Here is a 26,373-nt window from a genome sequence, read left to right as displayed (position 1 = left end):
ACAAGGGGTTCCCCCTCCCAAGGAAGGAGCCCGAGTGGCAGAAGGGAAAGAGGGGATTCGCCCCCCTTTCCTTCTCTCCTTCCTCTTCCCTTTCCCCCCTCCGGCAAATACGAAAGGGGGGAAGCCGAATTGGGGAGGACCCCAAGTAGGATTCCTCCTACTTGGGACGCACCCTTGCTGATCTTCTCCCCCTCCCACCTATATATTTTTGGGGAGGGGTGCCTAGAACACACAACATCAATTGTTAGCCATGTGCGGCGCCCCCTCCACAGTTTACACCCCCGGTCATATTCTCACGGTGCTTAGGCGAAGCCCTGCACAAATCACTTCACCATCATCGTCACGATGTCACCATGCCATCGTGTTGATGGAACTCATATACTTCCTTGACACCTTGCTGGATCAAGAAGGCGAGGGACGTCATCGCGTTGAACGTGTGCAGAACTCAGAGGTGTCGTACGTTAGGTGCTAGGTCGGTCAGAGCTAGAAGAAGTTTGACTACATCAACCGCATTGTCAAACGCTTCCTCTTTCGGTATACAAGGGTACGTAGACACACTCTCCCCCTCATTTCTATGCATATCCTAGATAGAAGAAGTTCGATCAGAGCTAGAAGAAATTTGACTACATCAACCGCATTATCAAACGCTTCCGCTTTTGGTCTACAAGGGCACGTAGACACACTCTCCCTCTCATTTCTATGCATCTCCTAGATAGATCTTGCGTGAGCGTAGGAATTTTTTTGAAATTGCATGCTACATTTCCCAACAATGAACACTCGTCAACCTCACAATCCCATGAGTTGATGAAACGAGCTCTTGAGAGCAACGACTATTTGGGATTCCGTGGAATGTCCTTACCACCATTCTCTTCACGGACGGACTACGCACATCTCTTTTACTTGTCTCTCACACGGCTATGGTCTATATACCACTTGTCACCTTATGCTCATTTTACCATGTTCACTTTGCATGTTATGCCTCTTTATATGCCTTTGCCATGTGGTTGTGACCCGTCCTTGCACTTACATATGATTCACCATTCTTCTACTACTATGTGTATTTGCATGCTTGGTGGAGATCCTTGTTGCTATTGCCATGTTTACCATGTACCACATGCTATTGTTGATTCTTGTGTTGGGAGAGTCATGATGTTCCATTACTATTTACATAGAACCTCTTGCTAATGCAATGGTGATACTATATTCCTATCTTGTTTTCATGCTTGTGATATGTCAAGTGCATTATTCATGCCTACTATTTACACACATGCCATGCTTGACATGATTACCTCTAGTATGTTGCATCTTCGCACCACTAGCTTGCTAGACTTGATTGTTATGATTGCTTACTATGATGCATCACCCATGATCCATTCTTGCTCGTTTCATTGGGTTGATGATGTATATCTTCATGTCACTCTCATAATTTATCTTGCTCATTGTCAATTGTCTTCATTAGTTGCATCTCTCATATTGCCTTGTGGTGAGTGCAACCATGCTATGTTTATTTACCTTGGAGACTTGGACATCTTAAATGTGACGCATGCTTGTTTCATTGCACTTAATGCATTTGGTTGTTCTAGCATCTTATGCCTACATACCATGCACTACACCCTTGTCCTTTCTTATGATAAGAATGTTGAAAACACTTGTTTGGTAACCCACCACACGAATAGGTTTTGCAATTCCACTAACCTCTTTTGTTTTTCTGAGTGTTTGTCATGTTTTTTCGTTTTAAAGGATTCACAAGGCGATACCGTCATGAGACATATTGGTTATGTGAAGGCATACTTGATGTGCAACTCCAACATCTTCGGGCATATTCATAAGGTGAACTCTTTCCCTTTGAGCCATCCTCAACTACGCATATTGGATGGGTCATTCTTTAATTATTGTCTCCTTCTTGTCTGCATGATACATATATTGGATGGAGGACCGACATTGGAGATGGGCCCTATGGATCTTCAAGTTGAGGGGTGTTCGAACTTAGTGGAAGCACCACCGGACCACCACTTATGCCATGACATTGAGCCATGGTACACCACCACCCATAACAAGTTTGCACTTTATGCATGGATTGACTTGCATTATGATTGCCTTGTTGCATCTTGTATTTCTATGTCATCCATGATATATGAGCTTATGCACTTCGTTAGCAAATTTGTTGTGATCTTTCTTGATGGCCTCTTCATACATAATGATCACATTACCCATCATCAATTGCATGATCACATAGTCACATTGAGCACCAATTACCATATTCATGCTTTTGGTACACCATTCCATTATGACATCATTTTGCACAATGGTTGCCTTGATCACATTCACAACACCTTTGTGTGTAAAATGAATGAATTTGCTCCCATGAATGCATTACATATCATTCTATATCATTTGGATAAGCATCTCATGCCTTGTCACAAACAATCTTTTTGAACGGACTCATACTTCCTTGATGGATGCATTGTGCGCGCTAACCATTGTATTTCCAAGTGCCCCTTGTGTTTGCTCGTTTTGCATGTATACCATCCTGACGACATCTTGAAGTACTTAGATTGCGCCATCACATACACTCCGTCCGACAACAAGTACATCCATGCCTACCGTGTACATGGTGATATGGTTTACGATCTGAGGTCCGATCTTTCCCAAGGGGATGATGTGTAGCATCCCATGGTCATCTCCATGTACACCTTCATAGCACCTCAAGCCCCAAGTCGACCTACCAGACTTAAGGTGAACCCGCTCCTCTTCGAGATTTACATGAATATCCATTGGACTTTGTTGCTACCTCACCATGGATCATTGTGCATCATTAGGTACGAGGACGACTGCCGCCAAGCAGCTAGGGAGCATCCCTGAGGCCAAGGAGAAGGACCCACAGGCCACAAGGAGGAAAAGGAGTGCACAAAGATCAACTCTGCATCTCCCAAGCGACCCCGTGCCCACGGGCCTCGAAGACCCCATGCGCACGGACTACATAGGGAGCTGGTGCTGGAGCACCCCATGCGCACGGGCTTGTACTGTGCCCATGGGACCACCGTGGGCACGGGCCCTTTAGGATGGACGGCTATGATCTCCTGTTGGGCCTCCACTTCATCCCTCACCTCCAGCCACCTATATATACTCCTCTCCCTCCTCCATTTAGACTTAGCAAAGGATATGACATGATCTAGTTGAGCTTTGCTCCTTGTAACTCCTCTTGAGAGAGAGAGAGAGACCTCTCCCATGGAGATCAAGACCTCCATTGTGGAAGATCCCTAGTGGGTTCAGGACCCCATCTAGGGAAGGATCCCCATAATAGGATCACCAAGACATCACCTCCCTTTGGAATTTGGGATGAACTATATCTTGTATCTTTCCCTTTGTTGTTCTTGTATCTTTTTGGATCTTGTGTGGATGTGAGTCTAGTAGATGTGTGATTTGGGATTGTTCTTGAGTGTTTCTCTTGTGATTCTCCTTTGTGTTCATCTTGTTCTTGGGGATTTCCCCTCCAATTCATGAAAGATCCATCATAGGGTTCCGCCCTATAACAAAGGGCCACCTGATCCCGAACAAAATGAATATCTAACTCAATGTGCTTGGTACAACGATGATGAACCGGGTTGGCAGAGAGGTAAACAGCCAAGACGTTGTCGCAGTAGACCATCGTTGCCATGTCGACAGGACATGAAAGCTCCTAGAGCAGCTGACGGAGCCACGAGCACTCGGTGACGACGTTGGCCACAGCATGATACTCAGCCTCAACGCTGGAACAGGAGACCGTAGGCTGCCGCTTGGATGACCACGAGATAAGTGATGGTCCAAGGAAAACACAGTAGCCCGAAGTAAAGTGGCGAGTGTCGGGGCAGCCAACCCAGTCAGCATCAGAGACTGCGATGAGGGAGGTGTCGGTGGAGGCATGCAACATGATGCCGAGATCCATAGTGCCACAGATATAGCGGAGAATACGCTTGACAACGGCCCAATGACCACCCCAAGGAGCATGCATGTGAAGACACACGTCCTGAACTGCATACTGGAGCTCCGGTTGAGTGAGAGTGAGGTACTGAAGAGCCGCAATGATAGACCGGTAAAAAGCAGCATCCGAAGCAGGAGAACCATCCATGGCAGATAGCTTGGCATTTGTATCAATAGGTGTGTGATACGTCCATTTTGCATCATGCTTTTATATAGATATTTATTGCATTACGGGCTATTATTACACATTACTCCCTCCATTCCTTTATCTAAGGTGTATTATTTTTAGCACGGTGACCAATACACATAATTATGCACTAGTTAGGACAAAATTACCCTTCTCTAATATGTAGATTAGCGGCAAGTAAATCATTTATACTAGGAAAGGAAGAGATACACACAATTGGGAGAGAGATAGTTTCCTTTTCTTTCTCTACAAGGAGAGATACATGCAATCAGGGGAGAGATACCTTCCTTTTTTTGGAGGGCCAAGATCGGAATTATGAAGAATTAGAACAAATGCACCTTATATTGTGGAATTTTATCAAAAAATAAATACACCTTATATAAAGAAACGGAGGGAGTATATCACAATACTTATGCATTTTCTCTCTTATTTTATAAGGTTTATATGAAGAGGGAGAATTTCGGCAGCTGGAATTCTGGACTAGAAAATGAGAAAATATTAGAGACCTATTCTGAACAACTCCAAAAGTCCTGAAACTTCACGGAGAATATTTTTGGAATATAACAAAAATATTGGGAAAAGAAAGCACCAGAGGGGGACCACTAGTCAGCCACAAGGGTGGAGGGCGCGCCCTACACCCTGGGCGCGCCCCCCGTCCTTGTGAGCCCCCTGGCAGGCCTATGATGCCCATCTTCTGCTATATGGTGTGTTTTGACCAGGAAAAAATAAGAAGAAATCTTTTGGGACGAAGCACCGCCGTCTCGAGGCAGAACCTGTGCGGAACCAATCTAAGGCTCCGGCGGAGCTGTTTTGCCGGGGAAACATCCCTCCGGGAGGGGGAAATCAAAGCCATCGTCATCACCAACGATCCTCTCATAGAGAGGGGGTCAATCTCCATCAACATCTTCACCAGCATCATCTCCTCTCAAACCCTAGTTCATCTCTTGTATTCAATCTTGGTCTCAAAACCTCATATTGGTACCTGTGGGCTGCTAGTAGTGTTGATTACTCCTTGTAGTTGATGCTAGTTGGTTTATCCAGTGGAAGATTATATTTTCAGATCCTTGATGATAATTAATACTCCTCTTATATTGATCATGAATATGCTTTGTGAGTAGTTACGTTTGTTCCTGAGGACATGGGAGAAGTCTTGTTATAAGTAATCATGTGAATTTGGTATTCGTTCGATATTTTGATGAGATGTGTGTTGTCTTTCCTCTAGTGGTGTTATGTGAACGTCGACTACTTGACACTTCACCATGATTTGGGCCTACGAGAAGGCATTGGGAAATAACAAGTAGATGATGGGTTGCTAGAGTGACAAAAGCTTAAACCCTAGTTTATGCATTGCTTCGTAAGGGGCTGATTTGGATCCATATCTTTCATGCTATGGTTAGGTTTACCTTAATTCTTATTTCGTAGTTGCGGATGCTTGCGAGAGGGGTTAATGATAAGTGGAGGCTTGTCCAGGGAAGGGCAGCACCCAAGCACCGATCCACCAACATATCAAATTATCAAAGTAACGAACGTGAATCATATGAGCATGATGAAAACTAACTTGACAACAATTCCCATGTGTCCCCGGGAGCGCTTTGCTTTATATAAGAGTTCGTCCAGGCTTGTCCTTTGCTACAAAAAGGATGAGCCATCTTGCTGCGCCTTGTTCTTTGTTACTTGTTACCCGTTACGAATGATCTTATCACACAACTATCTGTTACCGATAATTCTAGTGCTTGCAGAGAATACCTTGCTGAAAACTGCTTGTTATTTCCTTATGCTCCTCGTTGGCTTCGACACTCTTACTTATCGAAAGGACTACGATAGACCCCCTATACTTGCGGGTCATCAGGACTCTTTTCTGGCACCGTTGTTGGGGAGTGAAGCGCCTTTGGTAAGTGGAATTTGGTAAAGAAACATTTATATAGTGCGCTGAAATTTACTGTCACTTGTTCCTGTGGAAAATAATCCTTTGAGGGGCTTGTTCGGGGTATCTTCACCTCGAAGGGAAGAGCAAAGAGTTTCTCCTCAACCAACTGCACCTACTGAAAATATTTATTATGAAATTCCTTCGGGTATGATAGAGAAACTGCTAGCTAATCCTTATGCAGGAGATGGAACATTACATCCCAATATGCACCTAATCTATGTGGATGAAGTTTGTGGATTATTTAAGTTTGCAGGTATGCCCGAGGATGTTGTCAAGAAGAAGGTCTTACCTTTATCTTTGAAGGGAAATTCATTGACAGGGTATAGGCTATGTGATGATATTGGATCTTGGAACTACAACCGATTAAAATTGGAATTTCATCAGAAGTTTTATCCTATGCATCTGGTTCATCATGATTGGAATTATATATATTTTTTGGCCTCGTGAAGGAGAAACTATCGCTCAAGCTTGGGGGAGGCTTAAGTCAATGTTATATTCATGCCCTAGTCATGAGCTCTTAAGAGAAATTATTATTCAAAGTTTTATGCTCGACTTTCTCATAATGATCGATCCATGCTCGATACTTCTTGTACTAGTTCTTTTATGAAGAAGGATATTGAATTCAAATGGGATTTATTGGAAAGAATTAAACACAACTCTGAAGATTGGGAACTCGACAAAGGTAAGGAGTCAGGTATAAACCTTAAGTTTGATTGTGATAAATCTTTTATGGATACCGATGCTTTTTGTGATTTTAGCACTAAATATGGACTTGACTCTAAAATAGCAGCTTATTTATGTGAATCTTTTGCTACTCATGTTGATCTCCCTAAGGAGAAGTGGTTTAAATATTATCCTCCCATTGAAGTTAAAGTAGTAGAACCTATTAAAGTTGAAGAAGAAACTATTACTTATAATGTTGATCCTATTGTTCCTACTACTTATATTGCGAAACCACCTTTTCCTGTTAGAATAAAGGATCATGCTAAAGCTTTAACTGTGGTTCGTAAGAGTTATACTAGAACACCTACACCCCCTGAGCAAATTAAAGTTGAACCTAGTATTGCTATGGTTAAATATCTCTTGGTTGATAATATTGATGGGCATGTTATTTATTTCTATGATGAAGGTGTTAGGATTGCTAAACCTGATATGAAAGATAAACATAGACCTATTGTTGGCATGCCTGTTGTTTCTGTTAAAATAGGAGATCCTTGTTATCATGCCTTATGTGATGTGGGTGCTAGTGTGAGTGCAATTCCTTATTCCTTATATAAAGAAATTATGAATGATATTGCACCTCCTGAGATATAAGATATTGATGTTACTATTAAGCTTGCCAACAGAGATACCATATCACCAATTGGGATTGTTAGAGATGTTGAAGTCTTGTGTGGGAAGATAAAATATCCTACTGATTTTCTTGTTCTTGCTTCCCCACAAGATAAATTTTGTCCCATTATATTTGGTGGACCTTTCTTGAATACTGTCAATGCTAAGATAGACTGCAAGAAAGATATTGTTACTGTTGGTTTAGGGGATATGTCTCATGATTTTAATTTCCCTAAATTTCATAGACAACCCCACAATAAAGAATTGTCTAGTAAGGATGAAATTATTGGTCTTGCTTCTATTGTCGTGCCTCCTACTGATCCTTTAGAACAATATTTGATAGACCATGAAAATGATATGTTTATGAATGAAAGAAGGGAAATAGATGAAATATTCCTTAATCAAGGGCATGTTCTGAAACACAATTTGCCTGTTGAAATCCTTGGGGATCCTCCTCCACCCAAGGGTGATCCCGTGTTTGAGCTTAAACAATTACATGGTACTTTGAAATATGCTTATCTCGATGAAAAGAAGATATATCCTGTTATTATTAGTGCTAACCTTTTAGAGCAAGAAGAAAAGAAATTATTGAAAACTCTGAAGAAGCACCGAGCTGCTATAGGATATACTCTTGATGATCTTAAGGGCATTAGTCCCACTCTATGTCAGCACAAAATTAAATTGGAGCCTGATGCTAAACCAGTTGTTGATCACCAACGAAGGCTAAATCCTAAGATGAAAGAAGTGGTAAGAAATGAAATACTAAAGCTTATGGAGGCAGGTATAATTTATCCTATTGCTAATAGTAAATGGGTAAGTCATGTTCATCGTGTCCCTAAGAAGGGAGGTATTACTGTTGTTCCTAATGATAAGAATGAATTGACTCCGCAAAGAATTATTACAGGCTATATAATGGTAATTGATTTTCACAAATTGAATAAAGCTACTAGAAAAGATCATTGCCATCTACCTTTTATTGACCAAATGCTAGAAAGACTATCCAAACATACACATTTTTGCTTTCTAGATGGTTATTCTGGTTTTTCTCAAATACATGTGTCAAAATATGATCGGGAGAAGACCACTTTTACCTACCCTTTCAGTACCTTTGCTTATAGACGTATGCCTTTTGGTTTATGCAATGCACCTGCTACCATTCAAAGATGTATGACCGCTATATTCTCTGATTTTTGTGAAAATATTGTTGAGGTTTTCATGGATGATTTCTCCATTTACGGAACTTCTTTTGATGATTGCTTAAGCAACCTTGATCGAGTTTTGCTGAGATGTGAAGAAACTAATCTTGTCTTGAATTGGGAGAAGTGCCACTATATGGTTAATGAGGTTATTGTCTTGGGGCATAAAATTTCTGAAAGAGGTATTGAAGTTGATAAAGCTAAAGTAGATGCTACTGAAAAGATGTCGTGTCCTAAAGATATCAAAGGTATAAGAAGTTTCCTTGGTCATGCTGGTTTTTATAGGAGGTTTATTAAAGACTTATATAAAATTTCTAGGCCTCTCACTAATCTCTTGCAAAAAGATGTTCCTTTTGTTTTTGATGATGATTGTGTAGAAGCATTTGGAACACTTAAGAAAGCCTTGATTTCTGCACCTATTGTTCAGCCAGCTGATTGGAATTTACCCTTTGGAATTTTGTGTGATGCTAGTGATTATGCTGTTGGTGCTGCTCTAGGATAAAGAGTTGTTAAAAAATTAAATGTTACTTATTATGCTAGTAAAACTCTAGACAGTGCCTAGAGAAATTATGATACTGCTGAAAAGGAATTTTTAGCGGTTGTATTTGCTTGTGATAAGTTCAGATATTATATTGTTGATTCCAAAGTAACTGTTCACACTGATCATGCTGCTATTAAATATCTTATGCAAAATAAAGATGTTAAACCTAGACTTATTAGATGGGTTCTCTTGTTACAAGAATTTGATTTGCATATTATTGATAGAAAGGGAGCTGAGAACCCCGTTGCAGACAGCTTGTCTAGGTTAGAAAATGTTCTTGATGACCCACTACCTATTGATGATAGCTTTCCTGATGAATAGTTAGCTGTCATAAATTCTTCTCATAATACTCCTTGGTAGTGGATTATGCTAATTACATTGTTGCTAAATTTATACCACCTAGTTTCACATACTAGCAAAACAAAAAGTTTTTCTATGATTTAAGACATTACTTTTGGGATGGTCCACACCTTTATAAAGAAGGAGTAGATGGTGTTATTAGACATTGTGTACCTGAGCATGAGTAGGAATAGATCCTACACAAGTGCCACTCTGAGTCTTACAGAGAACACCACGCTGGAGATAGAACTGCACATAAGGTATTGCAATCCGGTTTTTATTGGCCTACTCTCTTCAAGGATGCTCGTAAGTTTGTCTTGTCATGTGATGAATGCCATAGAATTGGCAATATTAGTAGACGTCAGGAAATGCCTATGAATTATTCACTTGTTATTGAACCATTTGATGTTTGGGGCTTTGATTATATGGGACCTTTTCCTTCCTCTAATGGGTATACACATATTTTAGTTGTTGATTATGTTACTAAGTGGGTAGAAGCTATTCCAACTAGTAGTGCTGATCATAACACTTCTATTAAGATGCTTAAAGAAGTTATTTTTCCGAGGTTTGGAGTCCCTAGATATTTAATGACTGATGGTGGTTCACATTTTATTCATGGTGCTTTCCATAAAATGCTTGATAAATATGATGGCAATAGTCAACCATAGAATTGCATCTCCTTATCATCCTCAGTCTAGTGGTCAAGTAGAATTGAGCAATAGAGAGATTAAATTGATTTTGCAAAAGACTGTTAATAGATCTAGAAAGAATTGGTCTAAGAAACTTGATGATGCCTTATGGGCTTATAGAACTGCTTATAAGAACCCTATGGGTATGTCTCCGTATAAAATGGTTTATGGAAAACGATGTCACTTACTTCTCGAACTAGAACATGAGGCATATAGGGCTATTAAAGAGCTGAACTACGATTTCAAACTTGCCGGTGAGAAGAGGTTATTTGACATTAGCTCGCTTGATGAATGGAGAACCCAAGCCTATGAGAATGCCAAATTATTTAAAGAAAAAGTTAAAAGATGGCATGACAAAAGGATACAAAAGCATGAGTTTAATGTAGGTGATCATGTTTTTCTATACAACTCTCGTCTAAGATTTTTTGCAGGAAAACTTCTCTCTAAATGGGAAGGTCCTTACATTATCGAGGAGGTCTATCGTTCTGGTGCCATAAAAATAAACAACACCGAAGGCACAAATCCGAAGGTGGTAAACGATCAAAGAATCAAGCATTATATTTCAGGTACTCCCATAAATGTTGAGACCAATATAATTGATACTGTAACCCCGGAGGAGTACATAAGGGACACTGCCCAGAACATTTCAAACTCCAAAAAGGAATAGGTATGTGGTACGATAAGTAAACCGACTCCAAAACGTTTCTAGTAGCAATTTTTCTCCATTTTGGAATATTTAGAAAATTACGAAAATTAAAAGTAGTCCGAAAGAGACATGAGGCCACCACAAGGGTGGAGGGCACGCCCTACCCCCCTGGGCGCGCCCCTCGACCTTGTGGCCACCTTGTGTGCCCTCCGGACTCCAATTTCTTGCACAATACTTCGTATGGTTGGTAAAAATTCATTGTATAATCTCCCGAAGGTTTTGACCACCGTACCATGACAATATCTCTTGTTTTTGTTTCGAGTTGTTTCTCTGATAGATCTAGATCGCCATGACGTCTCCAAGCGCCCCCAAGGACAAGTTTTTCAAGAAGGTCATCAATCCTTACCTCGCGGAGGTGCTGCGACACCGTCAAACCATTGAGATGCGTGAGGGGGTGCTGCACATCTGCGATGTTGAGGGACCGAAGAATACTGGAAGCATGAAGACAAGACTTTAAGAGATGGAGCAGCAAGTTTTCAAGTGCGAAGGGATGGTGGAGCATGGACTCAAAGCCAACCACATGATGATCGTTGAGTTCACCGACAATCACAAGCTGGATGCCAAGAACAATGGGGAGGCCATCTTCAAGCTTCATGAGAAAATTGAGCATCTCCAAGCCCAGATCTATGACCTATAAAACCAAAATTGTCAGTATGAATACAGATTTAAGAGGATGAGTTTGGCTGCAGAATTGAGGATCCCAGAGGCTCGTTCATCTTTCTATGATGGTGAGCCTATGCCTTGGAAGAGTGACGATAAGCCTACTACATCAACAACTCCATCACCACCACCTCCGAAGAAAGAGACATAAATACATGGGTATGTGCACTCCCCTTGGCAACTGCCAAGCTTGGGGGAGGTGCCTGGTATCGTATCACCATCACATCTTTATCTTCATCATTTTTCTAGTTGGATCCTTTTTTGTTATATCTTGATCTAGTAGAATGAAGTTTTTTAGCATAATCTAGCTTTGAGTTTTGTTTCGATCTCTATCTATGTAATCGAGTCCATGAGTTACATATAATAAATAGTGGTTTTGAGTTGAGGGCTTTGCTCTCTTGCTACGATATTGAGGGAATTAAATAAGTAAAGAAAGAATAAAAATAAATAAAAAGATCATATATTGATCTTATGGAGAGTAATGACTTCACATATAAAGAGTATGATGAATAGAAGTTGTTGAGAGTTGACAAACATAGTTTTGGTCATTGTTCCAATTAATAGGAAGTAATAAATAAAGAGAGGCTTCACATATAAATATTTTATCTTGGACATCTTTTGTAATTGTGAGCACTCGTTAAAATATGACATGCTAAAAAGTTGATGTTGGACAAGGAAGACAACATAATGGGTTATGTTTTCTTATACCCAAATAGAAGTTATATTGTCATGGATCATCCAACATGTTGAGATTGCCTTTCTCTCTCATGCTAGCCAAATTCTTTGCAATGAGTAGAGATACTACTTGTGCTTCCAAACATCCCTTAAACCCAATTTTGCCATGAGAGTCCACCATACCTCATAATAAATGTCTTTATCATAAGCGGCAATATAAAGTGACGTTCTTTTGCATTAAAATTGTGTGCATCCAACCATAAAAGTGCATGACAACCTCTGCTTCCCTCTGCGAAGGGCCTATCTTTTACTTTTATCTTCTACCCTTATACAAGAGTCATGGTGATCATCACCTTTCCTTTTTACACTTTTTCCTTTGGAAAGCACTATGTGTTGGAGAGATCCGGATATATATATATAGGACAACATGATTCTAATCCCAGGATTAGAATAACTATTTGGATCATGGAGTGCCTATATAGGGGTGAGCGGATTGTTGCCGAGATCTCAAAGAAGAAGAAAAAAGCCCGACCAACCGTCCACCACCTCTGGCACTCTCACTCTCCCCTCGATCCCCAGACCCACCCGCCGCCGAGGACTACCCAACCGTCGCCGCCCCTGACCCTGCGCACCGCCGCCCCTGCCACTGGGCTGGATCCCACGCGCAGACGCCGACCCTGGATCCCATGCGCCATCGCTACCATCTCCGCACTCGCCACCGATGGCGAGTTTCCTGAATTGGTATGTTGCCCGATGCCCATTCCACCACCGCCGACCACCGGCTCGTCCCGCCCCCCACCTCGATCCACCGCGGCAGCAACCTCCCTACCTCTGTACAGGGCCTCCCTCCCATGGATCCATGGCGGTGGCGGCCTCACTCCCCCTGGAACCACAACGGAGGCCTCCCTCCCCCTTGATCCACGGTGGAGGCAGCCTCCTCTACTTCCAACACGGCCATTCTGCTACATGCCATAATCCTGTCCATCTTGAAGTTCAATTTGTTTCTGCCCAACATGTAGTAGCCTGTGTTGCTACAACTTGATCTTTCTCCAAAACAAGTGTAGCCGCTACTAGTACTACTAACAGTACTAAGTTGTGATTTAATAAAGAAAGAAGCTAAAGCAGAAAGTTAACAGAAAAGGAATGATAATCACTTCTCTAGAGGATGTAGTCTGGGACTCCCCACGACTCCATTGACACAGGTCTCCCATGCTCTTCCGTCCTCCGGTTGAGGACATCTTGTGCTGGATGCAAGCTCCGGCATGGTGGAGGCATGCATCCTTGTTCCCTTCGCGCACTACATCCTATCATGCTCGCGCACGCCTCGACCCACCGCTACCAGTGACGGCCACCGCTTTTACCTTCCTCCGCAGGTGTGTTTCAACTACAACATAGGGGATTTGAGCCGCCGCCAGCCATCGAGGTACGGAGAGGCGTCCGGCCCAGACTTCATGCCCGGCCACCCCAAACCGCCATCTTTCTCACCCTGCAACGTCTGCCATCTTCCTCTCCTCACGCACCGGCCGCTCCCTATCTCTTGCCCGGGGCTGCCTCCTAACCTTCCTCATAGTAGTTTCCTTCATCGAGGCTCCTCCCCAGCGATGGTGAGCCTCCTCCTCCCATGTGTGTTTCAACTTGGTCCAAAAATAGAAAAGCCCCAATTTGGGAGAAATTGCTTGCTGTCCTGAACTACTCTGTTTATTTATCCTCTCAATTTTTATTGATTTCTGGTGCTTTTGGGAGTAATTAGTCAATTTTGTTTTTGGTTGGATGTCATTTCCAGTAGATAGAGATGGTTTTCTATAGTTGAATGTCTACATGTTCATTCATATGCTCAAGAAAAATAGTATGGCTGCACACGGTCAACTATTCTTCACCATTTTGTGGAGTAATTAGTATGGCTAACCATTTTCAGCGGTAATTAGCATGGATGCAGTCCACTGTGTTGATTTTTTGCAGGCCAACTTCAGTTAAGTATGCATGTCGACATGTCGTGCGTGTGCAGACTTCTTCAGTTAAGTATGCAGTGTTGCTCAACATGTGTGGACTGCAGTGTTGCGTTCTCTTGTGTGTTGCTGTTAGGTGCACCATGCGAGCCAGCTTGAATCCCCAAAACATGAGGAGCGCCGCTTGATACGTCCATTTTGCATCATGCTTTTATATCGATATTTATCGCATTATGGACTGTTATTTCACTTTATGTCACAATACTTATGGCTATTCTCTCTTATTTTACAAGGTTTACATAAGGAGGGAGAAAGCCGGCAGCTAGAATTCTGGGCTGGAAAAGGAGCAAATATTAGAGACCTATTCTGTGCAACTCCAAAAGTCCTGAAACTCCATGGAACATCTTAAAATAAATAAAGAAAAATCCTCGCCAAAGATGAAGGCCAGGGGGCCCACACCCTTCTCATGAGGGTGGGGGCGGCCCTACCTCATGGGCCCCCTGGTGGCTCTCCGACGCCCATCTTCTCCTATATGAGGTCTTTCAATGAGAAAAAAATAAGAAGGAACTTTTCAGGACGAGACTCCGCCGCCACGAGGCGGAACCTTGGCGGATCCAATCTAGAGCTTCGGCAGAGCTATTCTGCCGGGGAAACTTCCCTCCGGGAGGGGGAAATCATCACCATCGACATCACAAACGCTCCTCTTATCGGGAGAGGGCAATCTCCATCAAAATCTTCACCAGCACCATCTCATCTCCAAACCCTAGTTCATCTCTTGTATCCAATTCTTGTCTCAAAGTCCGGGATTGGTGCTAGTAGGTTGCTAGTAGTGTTGATTACTCCTTGTAGTTGATGCTAGTTGGTTTATTTGGTGGAAGATCATATGTTCAGATCCTATATGCATATTATTACCCCTCTGATTATGAACATGAATATGCTTTGTGAGTAATTACGTTCGTTCCTGAGGACAAGGGAGAAGTCTTGCTATGAGTAGTCATGTGAATTTGGCATTCGTTTGATATTTTGATAAGATGTATGTTGTCTATCCTCTAGTGGTGTTATGTGAATGTCGACTACATAACACTTCACCATTATTTGGGCCTAGAGGAAGGCATTGGGAAGTAATAAGTAGATGATGGGTTGCTATAGTGACAGAAGCTTAAACCCTAGTTTATGCGTTGCTTCGTAAGGGGCTGATTTGGATCCATATGTTTCATGCTATGGTTAGGTTTACCTTAATACTTTTGTTGTAGTTGCGGATGCTTGCAATAGAGGTTAATCATAAGTGGGATGCTTGTTCAAGTAAGAACAGCACCCAAGCACTAGTCCACCCACATATCAAATTCTCAATGTATCGAACGCGAATCATATGAACGTGATGGAAACTTGCTTGACGATATTCCCATGTGTCCTCGGGAGCGCTTTTCCTATTATAAGAGTTTGTTCCAGCTTGTCCTTTGCTACAAAAGGATTGGGACACCTTGCTACACTTTATTTACTTTTGTTACTTGTTGCTCTTTACAACCTATCTTATCACAAAACTATCTGTTACCACTTATTTTAGTACTTACAGAGAGTACCTTGCTGAAAACCGCTTATCATTTCCTTCTGCTCCTCGTTGGGTTTGACACTCTTACTTATCGAAAGGACTACGATAGATCCCCTATACTTGTGGGTCATCAAGACTCTTTTCTGGCGCCGTTGCCGGGGAGTGTAGCGCCTTTGGTAGGTGGAATTTGGTAAGGAAAATTTTATATAGTGTGCTGAAATTTACTGTCACTTGTTACTATGGAAATTAATTCTCTAAGGGGCTTGTTCGGGGTATCTTCAACCCGTCCAGTAGAGCAAAGAGTTGCTCCTAAACCTACTGAACCTATTGAAAATGAAATTCCTTATGAGATCCTTCGGGTATGATATAAAAACTGCTAGCTAATCCTTTTACAGGAGATGGAACAAAGCATCCTGATGAGCACTTAATATATGTGGATGAAGTTTGTGGATTATTTAAGCTTGCAGGTATACCCGATGATGTTGCTAAGAAGAAGGTCTTCCCTTTATCTTTGAAGGGAGACGCATTGATATGGTATAGGCTATGTGATGATATGAGATCATGGGACTATAAAAGATTGAAGTTGGAATTTCATCAAAAGTATTACCCTATGCATCTTGTTCATCGTGATCGCAATTATATATATACTTTCTGGCCTCGCAAAGGAGAAAGCATCGCTCAAGCTAGGGGGAGGCTTAAATCAATGTTATATTCATGCCCCAATCATGAGCTCCCGCGAGAAATAATTATGCAAAGTTTTTATGCTCGGCTTTCTGATAACAATCGCACCATGCTCGATACTTCTTGTGCTGGCTCTTTTATGATGAAGACTATTGAATTCAGATGGAATTGATTGGATAGAATTAAATGCAACTCTGAAGATTGGGACCTCGACGAAGGTAAGGAGTCAGGTATGACACCTAAGTTTGATTGTGTTAAATCTTTTATGGATACCGATATTTTCCGTAAGTTCAGCACTAAATATGGACTTGACTCTGAGATAGTAGCTTCTTTTTGTGAATCTTTTGATACTTATGTTGATCTCCCTAAGGAGAAGTGGTTTAAATATCATCCTCCCATAGAAGTAAAAGTAGCTGCACCTACTAAAGTTGAAGAAAAGACTTTCACTTATAATGATCCTATTGTTCCTACTTCTTATGTTGAGAAACCACCTTTCCCTGTTAGAGTAAAGGATCATGCTAAAGCTTCAACTGTTGTTCATAAAAGCAATATTAGAACTTATACACCTCCTGAGCAAGTTAAAGTAGAACCTAATATTGCTATTGTTAAAGATCTCTTGTCTAATAATATTGATGGGCATGTTATTCCGTTCAAAGGTGAAACTGCTAGAATTGCTAAACCTTGTGATAAAGATAAACATAGACCTGTGGTAGGCGTGCCTGTTATTTCTGTTAAAATAGGAGATCATTGTTATCATGGCTTATGTGATATGGGTTCTAGTGCTAATGTAATACCTATTGACTTATATGAAGAAATTAAGAATGAAATAGCACCTGCTGAGTTAGAAGATATTGATGTCACAATTAAACTTGCCAATAGAGATACTATTTTACCAATGGGAATTGTTAGAGATGTTGAAGTCTTGTGTGGGAAAAATAAATATCCTGCTGATTTTCTTGTTCTTGGTTCTCCGCAAGATAGCTTTTGTCCCATTATATTTGGTAGACCCTTCTTAAATACTGTCAATGCTACCATAGATTGCACAAAGAATGTTGTTACTGTTGGCTTGGATGATATGGTTCATGAGTTTAATTTCTCTAAATTTAGTAAACAACATCGTGAGGAAGAATTACCTAGTAAGGATGAAATTATTGGTCTTGCTTCTATTGCCGTACCTCCTAGAGATCCTTTAGAACATTATTTGCTAGACCATGAAAATGATATGTTCATGAATGAAAGAAGGGAAATAGATGAAGTATTCTTTAAATAGGAACCTATTCTGCATCACAATTTCCTTGTTGAAATTTTAGGGGATCCTCCTCCACCTAAGGGTGATCCCGTGTTTGAGCTTAAACCTTTGCCTGATAATCTTAAATATGCTTATCTTGATGAAAAGAAGATATATCCTGTTATTATTAGTGCTAACCTTTCAGAGCATGAAGAAGAAAGATTATTGAAAACTCTGAAGAAGCATCGTGCTACTATTGATATACTCTTGATGATCTTAAGGGCATTAGTCCCACTCTATGTCAACATAAAATAAATTTGGAAGCAGATGCCAAACTAGTTCGTGATCCTCAACGACGTCTGAATCCTAAAATGAAAGAAGTGGTAAGAAAAGAAATACTAAAGCTTCTGGAGGCAGGTATAATCTATCCCATTGTTGATAGTGAGTGGGTAAGTCTTGTCCATTGTGTCCCTAAGAAGGGAGGTATTACTGTTGTTCCTAATGATAAAGATGAATTGATTCCACAAAGAATTATCACAGGATGGTAATTGATTTCTGCAAATTAGATAAAGCTACTAAGAAAGATCATTACCCCTTACCGTTTATTGATCAAATGCTAGAAAGATTACGCAAACATACACACTATTGCTTTCTAGATGGTTATTCTGGTTTCTCTCAAATACCTGTGTCGGCTAGAGATCAATCAAAGACTACTTTTACATGCCCTTTTGGTACTTTTTCTTATAGACATATGTCTTTTGGTTTATGTAATGCACCTGCTACCTTTCAAAGATGCATGATGGCTATATTCTCTGACTTTTGTGAAAAGATTTGTGAGGTTTTCATGTACGACTTTTCCGTCTATGGTTCCTCTTTTGATGATTGCTTGAGCAATCTTGATCGAGTTTTGCAGAGATGTGAAGAAACTAATCTTGTCTTGAATTGGGAAAAGTGCCACTTTATGGTTAATGAAGTTATTGTCTTGGGGCACAAAGTTTCTGAAAGAGGTATTGAATTTGATAAAGCCAAGGTTGATGCTATTGAAAAGATGCCATGTCCCAAGGACATCAAACGTATAAGAAGTTTCCTTGGTCACGCCGGATTTTACAGGAGGTTCATTAAGGACTTCTCAAAAATTTCTCGGCCTCTGAGTAATTTATTGCAAAAAGACATACCATTTGTCTTTGATGATGATTGTGTAGAAGCATTTGAAATACTTAAGAAAGCATTAGTCACTGCACCTATTGTTTAGCCACCTGACTGGAATTTACCCTTTGAAATTATGTGTGATGCTAGTGATTATGCTGTAGGTGCTGTTCTAGGGCAAAGAGTTGATAAGAAATTAAATGTTATTCATTATGCTAGTAAGACTCTAGACAATGCTCAAAGAAATTATGCTACTACTGAAAAAGAACTCTTAGCAGTTGTATTTTCTTGTGATAAGTTCAGATCTTATATTGTTGATTCTAAAGTAACTATTCAAACTGATCATGTTGCTATTAAATATCTTATGGAAAAGGAAGATGCTAAGCCTAGACTTATTAGATGGGTTCTCTTGCTACAAGAATTTGATTTGCATATTATTGATAGAAAGGGAGCTGAGAACCCCGTTGCAGACAACTTGTCTAGGTTAGAAAATATTCTTGATGACCCACTACCTATTAATGATAGCTTTCCTGATGAACAATTAAATGTTATAAGTACTTCTCATAGTACTCCTGGTATGCTGATTATGCTAATTATATTGTTGCTGAGTTTATACCACCTAGCTTCACATACCAGCAAAAGAAAAAGTTTTTCTATGATTTAAGACATTACTTTTGGGATGACCCACATCTTTATAAGGAAGGAGTAGATGGTGTTATTAGACGTTGTGTACCTGAGCATGAACAGGAACAGATCCTACGCAAGTGTCATTCCGAGTCTTATGGAGGACACCACGCTAGAGATAGAACTGCACATAAGGTATTGCAATCTGGTTTTTATTGGCCTACTCTCTTCAAGGATGCCCGTAAGTTTGTCTTGTCTTGTGATGAATGTCAAAGAATTGGTAATATTAGCAGACGTCAAGAAATGCCTATGAATTATTCACTTGTTATTGAACCGTTTGATGTTCGGGGCTTTGATTATATGGGACCTTTTCCTGCCTCTAATGGATACACACATATTCTAGTTGCTATTGATTACGTTACTAAGTGGGTAGAAGCTATTCCAACTAGTAGTGCTGATCATAACACTTCTATTAAAATGCTTAAAGAAGTTATTTTCCCGAGGTTTGGAGTCCCTAGATATTTAATGACTGATGGTGGTTCACACTTTATTCATGGTGCTTTCCGTAAAATGCTTGCTAAATATGATGTTAATCATAGAATTGCATCTCCTTATCACCCACAGTCTAGGGTCAAGTAGAGTTGAGCAATAGAGAGCTCAAATTAATTTTGCAAAAGACTGTTAATAGGTCTAGAAAGAATTGGTCCAAAAAACTTGATGATGCATTATGGGCTTATAGAACTGCATATAAAAATCCTATGGGTATGTCTCCGTATAAAATGGTTTATGGAAAAGGATTGCACTTACCTCTCGAACTAGGACATAAGGCATATTGGGCTATTAAAGAGCTCAACTATGATTTTAAACTTGCTGGTGAGAAGAGGTTATTTGATATTAGCCCACTTGATGAATGGAGAACCCAAGCTTATGAAAATGCCAAGTTGTTTAAAGAAAAAGTTAAAAGATGGCATGACAAAAGGATACAAAAGTGTGAGTTTAATGTAGGTGATTATGTATTGCTATACAACTCTCGTTTAAGATTTTTTGCAGGAAAACTTCTCTCTAAATGGGAAGGCCCCTATGTTATCGAAGAGGTCTATCGTTCCGGTGCCATAAAGATCAAAAACTTCGAGGGCACAAATCCGAAGGTGGTAAACGGTCAAAGAATTAAACATTATATCTTAGGTAATCCCATAAATGTTGAAACCAATATTATCGAAACCGTAACCCCGGAGGAATACATAAGGGACACTTTCCGGAGCGTTTCAGACTCCGAAAAGGAATAGGTATGTGGTACGGTAAGTAAACCGACTCCAAAACAGTTTTTAAGGCAATATTTCTCCGTTTTGGAATATTTAGAAAAATAGAAAAATAAGTAGCAGTCCGGGAAGGACACGAGGGCCCCACGAGGGTGGTGGGCGCGCCCCCCTACCTCGTGAGCACCTCGTGTGCCTTCCGGACTCCATTTTCTTGCACGATACGTATTTTGGTCGGTAAAAATTCATTATATATTCTCCCGAAGGTTTTGACTCCCGTATCACGCAAAAATCTCCTGTCTTTGTTTCGAGCTGTTTTTCTGACATATCTAGGTTATCATGACGTCCCCAAGTGCTTCCAAGGACAAGTTCTTTGAGAAGGTCATCAACCCTTACCTCGCGGAGGTGCTGCGACACCCTCAAACCATTGAGATGCGTGAAGGGGTTGTTGCACATCCGCGATGTTGAGGGACCAAAGGGAACCGGAAGCATGGAGACGAGGCTCGAAGCAATGGAGCAACAAATTTTCAAGTGCCGGGGGATGGTGGAGCGTGGAATCAATGCTAGCCACACGATGCTCGCGGAGTTCACTAACAACTACAAGCCGGATGCCAAGAACACCGAGGAGGCCATCTTCAAGCTATATGAGAAGATCGAGCACCTCCAAGCTCAAATCTATGACCTGGAAAACCAAAACTATGAGTATGAATATAGATTCAGAAGAATGAGTTTGGCTGCAGATTCGAGGATTCCAGAGACTCGATCATACTTTTATGATGGTGAACCTATTCCTTGGAAGATGGATGACAAGCCCGCATCATCAACAACACCACCACTGTCGTGGAATTGTCACGGCAGATGTCCTCTTGCAAGGACTTGATCGTGGAGCCATCGCAACTAGGAAGCTTAAAGGGGTTAATCGGGACAAAGGACACGTGAGGTTTATACTAGTTCAGCCCCTTACGGTGAAGGAAGGCCTATGTCTAGTTAGGTTTGTATTGCTTGAGGTTTCGATGGCCAGGGAGCGAGATACGCTATTCCCGGTTCTCGATTGGTTGTTTCTTGCCCTTAAGCCGCCGGCGGGTCGTCCCCTTATATACACGGGTTGACGTCCTGCGACCTACAGAGTCCCGGCCGGCTCATAAACAGTGTCCGGCTCGGTGACTAGTTACCTTTACCTTATGTTACAAGTCATGCCATCATGGCGGTTTGTCACTACGGGCCTTAAGCCCTATGAACCGCCATCCTTATGCTGGGTCTTGGGCTTCTTTCGTGATGAGTCTTCTTTACATAGCCTGGCCCCTCACAGCCGGTTTACTCAAATAGTTATATCTCCAACATTAGGCCCCAGATTGATTTGGACCGGTTCATGTCAATCTTAAAAATACCTTAAACATACATCTTCCTGTCTTCTGTCAGCGCAAAGGTCATAGCCCGCAGTGACGTCATCTTCTGGATTCAGGATAACCCGCCATGACATCATCTTCCACTGACTTCGTATTTTATTCCGCCATATCCTCAACGGATCCTTGCCTTTACTGACTGTCCTGAAAACTGAGGCGCCGGGGCCGCTGGATAATCATGTTCAATCTCCTCATTTCTTGCGCCGTCTTAATTGACCCTTCCTTATAAATAGGCGCGACCTAGGTCCTTTCCCATTCTCCTTCTTCAGTCGTCTTCCTCCTCGCACCTCCTTTCTTCGCTGCTCAAGCTCTGCCGCTGCCGCCGCCGAACCCCTCGTCTTCATCGACTCAGGCCGCTGCATCACCCTGATTCGGACCAGAAAACAACGGAGACCCTCCATAGCTCGTCCGCATCTGTGAGTTCTTTTTATCCCCTCTCTCAGATCTGCATTGGTACTGTTTTTTAGTTCATCGACGTTCACCGCCGCCCGATGCAAACCTCCATTAGCTCTCACCTCTAATCCCTTGCTCAGATCGTAAAAATAACATAGAACTGCCACGGAGGATGTTTTGTGCTTATTCTGTATAAAAACAGATCTCATTTCCTTGTTTTTGGAAGCCCTCCTCGAGTATATGAACTTCCCTGTACTGCTTTAGGTCTAGAATTTTTTTCCTTTCGAGAGCATCGTTTGATCCAAAAAAATGATTGCAACTTGTGAAACCTGTTTGTTCCACACTTAACCAAAAACTACGTCTGTTGACTCTGTTTCAGCCATAGTAGTTCATGTGACCGGCTTAAGATAATACTGGCTGTCAGCACTTCCTGCTTTTGGCGACTTAAGACAATTTTAATCATCTTTAATACCTGCAGCTGTTTAAACATTATCACATAACTACCTGTATGTCATTAGGCCCCTACTTAAGCCGCCATCTCAGACAACCCAATAATGCTTATTCTCCGGGTTATAATAAACCGGAAAATTTCCTTTATCTTGTTGTAGGCTTCAATTTACCCAATGGGACCCAAAGCTGTTAAACCTTCGATTACCTGCAACTGGGTCCCATCCATTGTTACAGAGAGCAAACTGTCAGAGTTTGTGAAGTCCGACCATCTGCCCAAGAAGGACGTCATGTCTTATCGTGCTCCTGACCCGTCTAAAGAGAAACCTCAACCCAAGGGAGGGGAGGTGATCATTTTTACCGATCACATGAGCCGGGGATTTGCTCCTCCCGGTTCAAAATTCTTTAGAGACGTTTTGCACTTCTTTGACTTAAGACCTCAAGACATCGGGCCCAACTCCGTGTCAAATATCTGCAACTTTCAAGTTTTCTGTGAGGTCTACCTTGGAGAAGAACCCAGCCTACTTCTGTTCAGGGAATTGTTCTATTTGAACCGGCAGAATGAACGGGCCAACGGGCCCAGTCTGGAGCTTGGTGGCATATCAATTCAAAGGCGGAGAGACTGCCTGTTCCCTTATGCTGAATTGCTGAGTCATCCAAAGGACTGGAACCAGACATGGTTCTACTGCCAAGATACTTCTTCGGCTGGCGAAAATCCACTGCCCGGCTTCCGCGCATTGCGCCTTGAACCTACTCACCCGCTGCCGGATAAGTTGACAGCTATTGAACGCCTGCCACTCACCCCCAAAATCAAGAGGATTAAAGCTCTTTTAGGGAACGGCTTAGATGGCATTGACTTGGTCCGAGTCTGGATTGCTTGGAGAATAATTCCGTTAAGCCGCCGCCCCGGCTTAATGTGTAATTATTCAGGCGAGAAGGATGACCCTCAACGTCATAACCCTGACAACTTACCAGATGACGTAGTGGAAGCTACAACTCAGTCCTTGTTGAAGGAGGGCATGGTGAATAATAACGCCTTCGGCTTACTACCTTTTTGCCAGAAGAACCCGGCCCCTGCAGTGAGTTTCCAGCCATCGGGTTATGTTTTATCATGTTAGGCTGTATTCTTACGCATAACCAGTTATAACCTTTTACAGGCAAATGATAGCTTCTCGAACACGCAATATGATCATGAGGCGGCCAAGAAAGCCAGGGCGGCCAAGGGAGCTGAAAAGAAAACTACCAAGCCCACCACCTCAAGGAAAAGGAAGCCAAGCACCTCTGAGCTGTTTCGGCTTGATGATACTGATGATAACGAGGAAGAGGTAACCTTTGAATTTCCCTTTCTCCTTTATTTCTACCTTACTGATGCTAACCTTCTTTCAGGAAGACACGGGCAACAGCCAACCCGTCGAGGAAGAGGTAATTTTAATCTCCTCCGACTCTGAGCTTCAGCCGCGTCAGAAAATTCGAAGAGTAACCCGGAAAGTAAGATTTTCACATCCTTTGGCTTACCAAGATCCTGACTTTCTTTTGAAGCGACAGATTTATGAGAGCCGGAGGCAGACCCGGACCAGCAAAGACGTGGAACTCTCCTCCGGCTTACCTGATGTGACCAGGAAATGCCAGACTGAGGTTATCTCTGATTTACACCTTCTTTTTCCTTTGGCGGGTTTCATTTGTTAGCCTCTCAATTATTCTGACTCCAACTATGAGGATATTTCACCTTCCTCCGGTGAGTCTATGCAGTCCAACATGCCAGCCTTCAAAATTGCTCCCCGGTAATATAAACTTGTTGTACCTTATGCTTTATTTTACTCATATTTGTTGTATTTAACCTGTCTACCTTTTCCACAGTGTGCAAGTAAAGCCCAGCGAAAGGGCAAAAAAGAATAAGCCGCCCCAAGAGTCGGTTGTGACTGAACCAGAGCTGGGCACAGCTGCTCCTGACGCCTCTACTCACGAGCCACCGCCTCAACCGTCTCATGATGTTCCTATATCTTCCTCTGACCCGCCTACTGAAAAAACCTTCAACGATTCTGGTAAACCGGAGGCTCCTAGCTCCGCCAAGGCAAATGATCAGGAAGTTGAAATTCTCAAGACTCAATTTGTTGAGCCTTTCCAAAGAGGAATTGGTGGAATGCCGGAAGGCCAAGCTGGACATCACTGACTATACTCATTTGAGTATTGGAGAGATTGTCTCCGGCTATATCAATCAAGTACAAAGCAGCCGTGACCTGGAAATTGACATGATGAAGCAGATACAGCAAAAATCTGAGGTATGACTTATGCTAGCTTACTTTCAATCACACTTACTATACCAGCCCCCAAGTCTATTGCTTATGAATAAATATGTTGTAGACTAAGAAAAATTGTTAGAGCTACTTTCCCAGCTTAAAGAAAAAATAATTGAACCGGATGTAACACAATACCTTTAACTTGCGATATACATTAGCCCCCAAGTGCCAAAAATCTCTGCTTGCAAGGTATTTGGGACTTAATATCCAGGGCCGGCTTAATAATTTAGAAAGCTTCGGTATACATTAGCCCCCAAGTGTCAAGTATCTTTGCTTGCAAAGTGCTTGGGACTTAATAGTACTTACCGTAACTTTGACTACTATCCGGTGCAATGCAGGCCACCATAAGTAAATTTGAATCGGAGATTGCTGATTTGAAGAATCGCCTGGCAACCCAGGAAAGTGAAATTGAAAAGGCCAACTCCAAATTTGAATTCAGCGTCTCTGAACAAGAGAAGTTGAAGCAAAATTTTGAATCGGAGAAGAAAATTTGGGCTGATGAAAAGGCCGCACTGGTGACCCGGGCCGAGACAGCAGAGGCATCGCTTGCGGAAGCAACGGCCGAACTGTCCGGCTTAAAACGCCAGATATCTCGAATGGTTTCAGCAATCTTTGGTGAGTGACTTAGTCAAACCTTAAACACTGCAAAACTCCTTGAATGACCATTTCAGTTGTCTCCTCTGACTCACCTTATGCTTAATAACGCAGGCCCCAGGAGCACAAATCTTAAACAGAACATGGTGATCAAGCTGAAGGCGGTTTATACTCTGGTGGAACAACTCTACACCGGGTCACAACATGCTCTGGCCGTTGTGGCTTTATCAAATGATGTTCCCTATCTCCTGCAAGATGTGCTGAAGCGGCTTGCTGTGCTACCTCAGCGAATCCAAGAGTTAAGACGAGCATCTGCAAGAGCCGGAGCTATAGCCGCATTGAGCCGGGCCAAGGCGTGGCTTCCAGAACTAGACCCCGCTGATATTTCTCTTAGGTATCCAAGTTTAAAGGAAGATGGCACCGTGTTTAATGATAAGGATTTCACCGCCTGTGTGAATGATATACGTCCGGTGGCTACTCTTATTGGGAACGATACTAACCTCACCAAGTGTCAGTCGGGTTATGACAAGGAGAATCGGAGAATCCCCATGCCGCATTATGACGATGTCAGCTTGATCCCTCCAACCCGTAAGCACA

Source organism: Triticum dicoccoides, chromosome 6A, assembly GCF_002162155.2.
Source record: "Triticum dicoccoides isolate Atlit2015 ecotype Zavitan chromosome 6A, WEW_v2.0, whole genome shotgun sequence".
Classification (NCBI taxonomy): Eukaryota; Viridiplantae; Streptophyta; class Magnoliopsida; order Poales; family Poaceae; genus Triticum; species Triticum dicoccoides.
Note: the sequence above shows the minus strand (reverse complement) of the source record.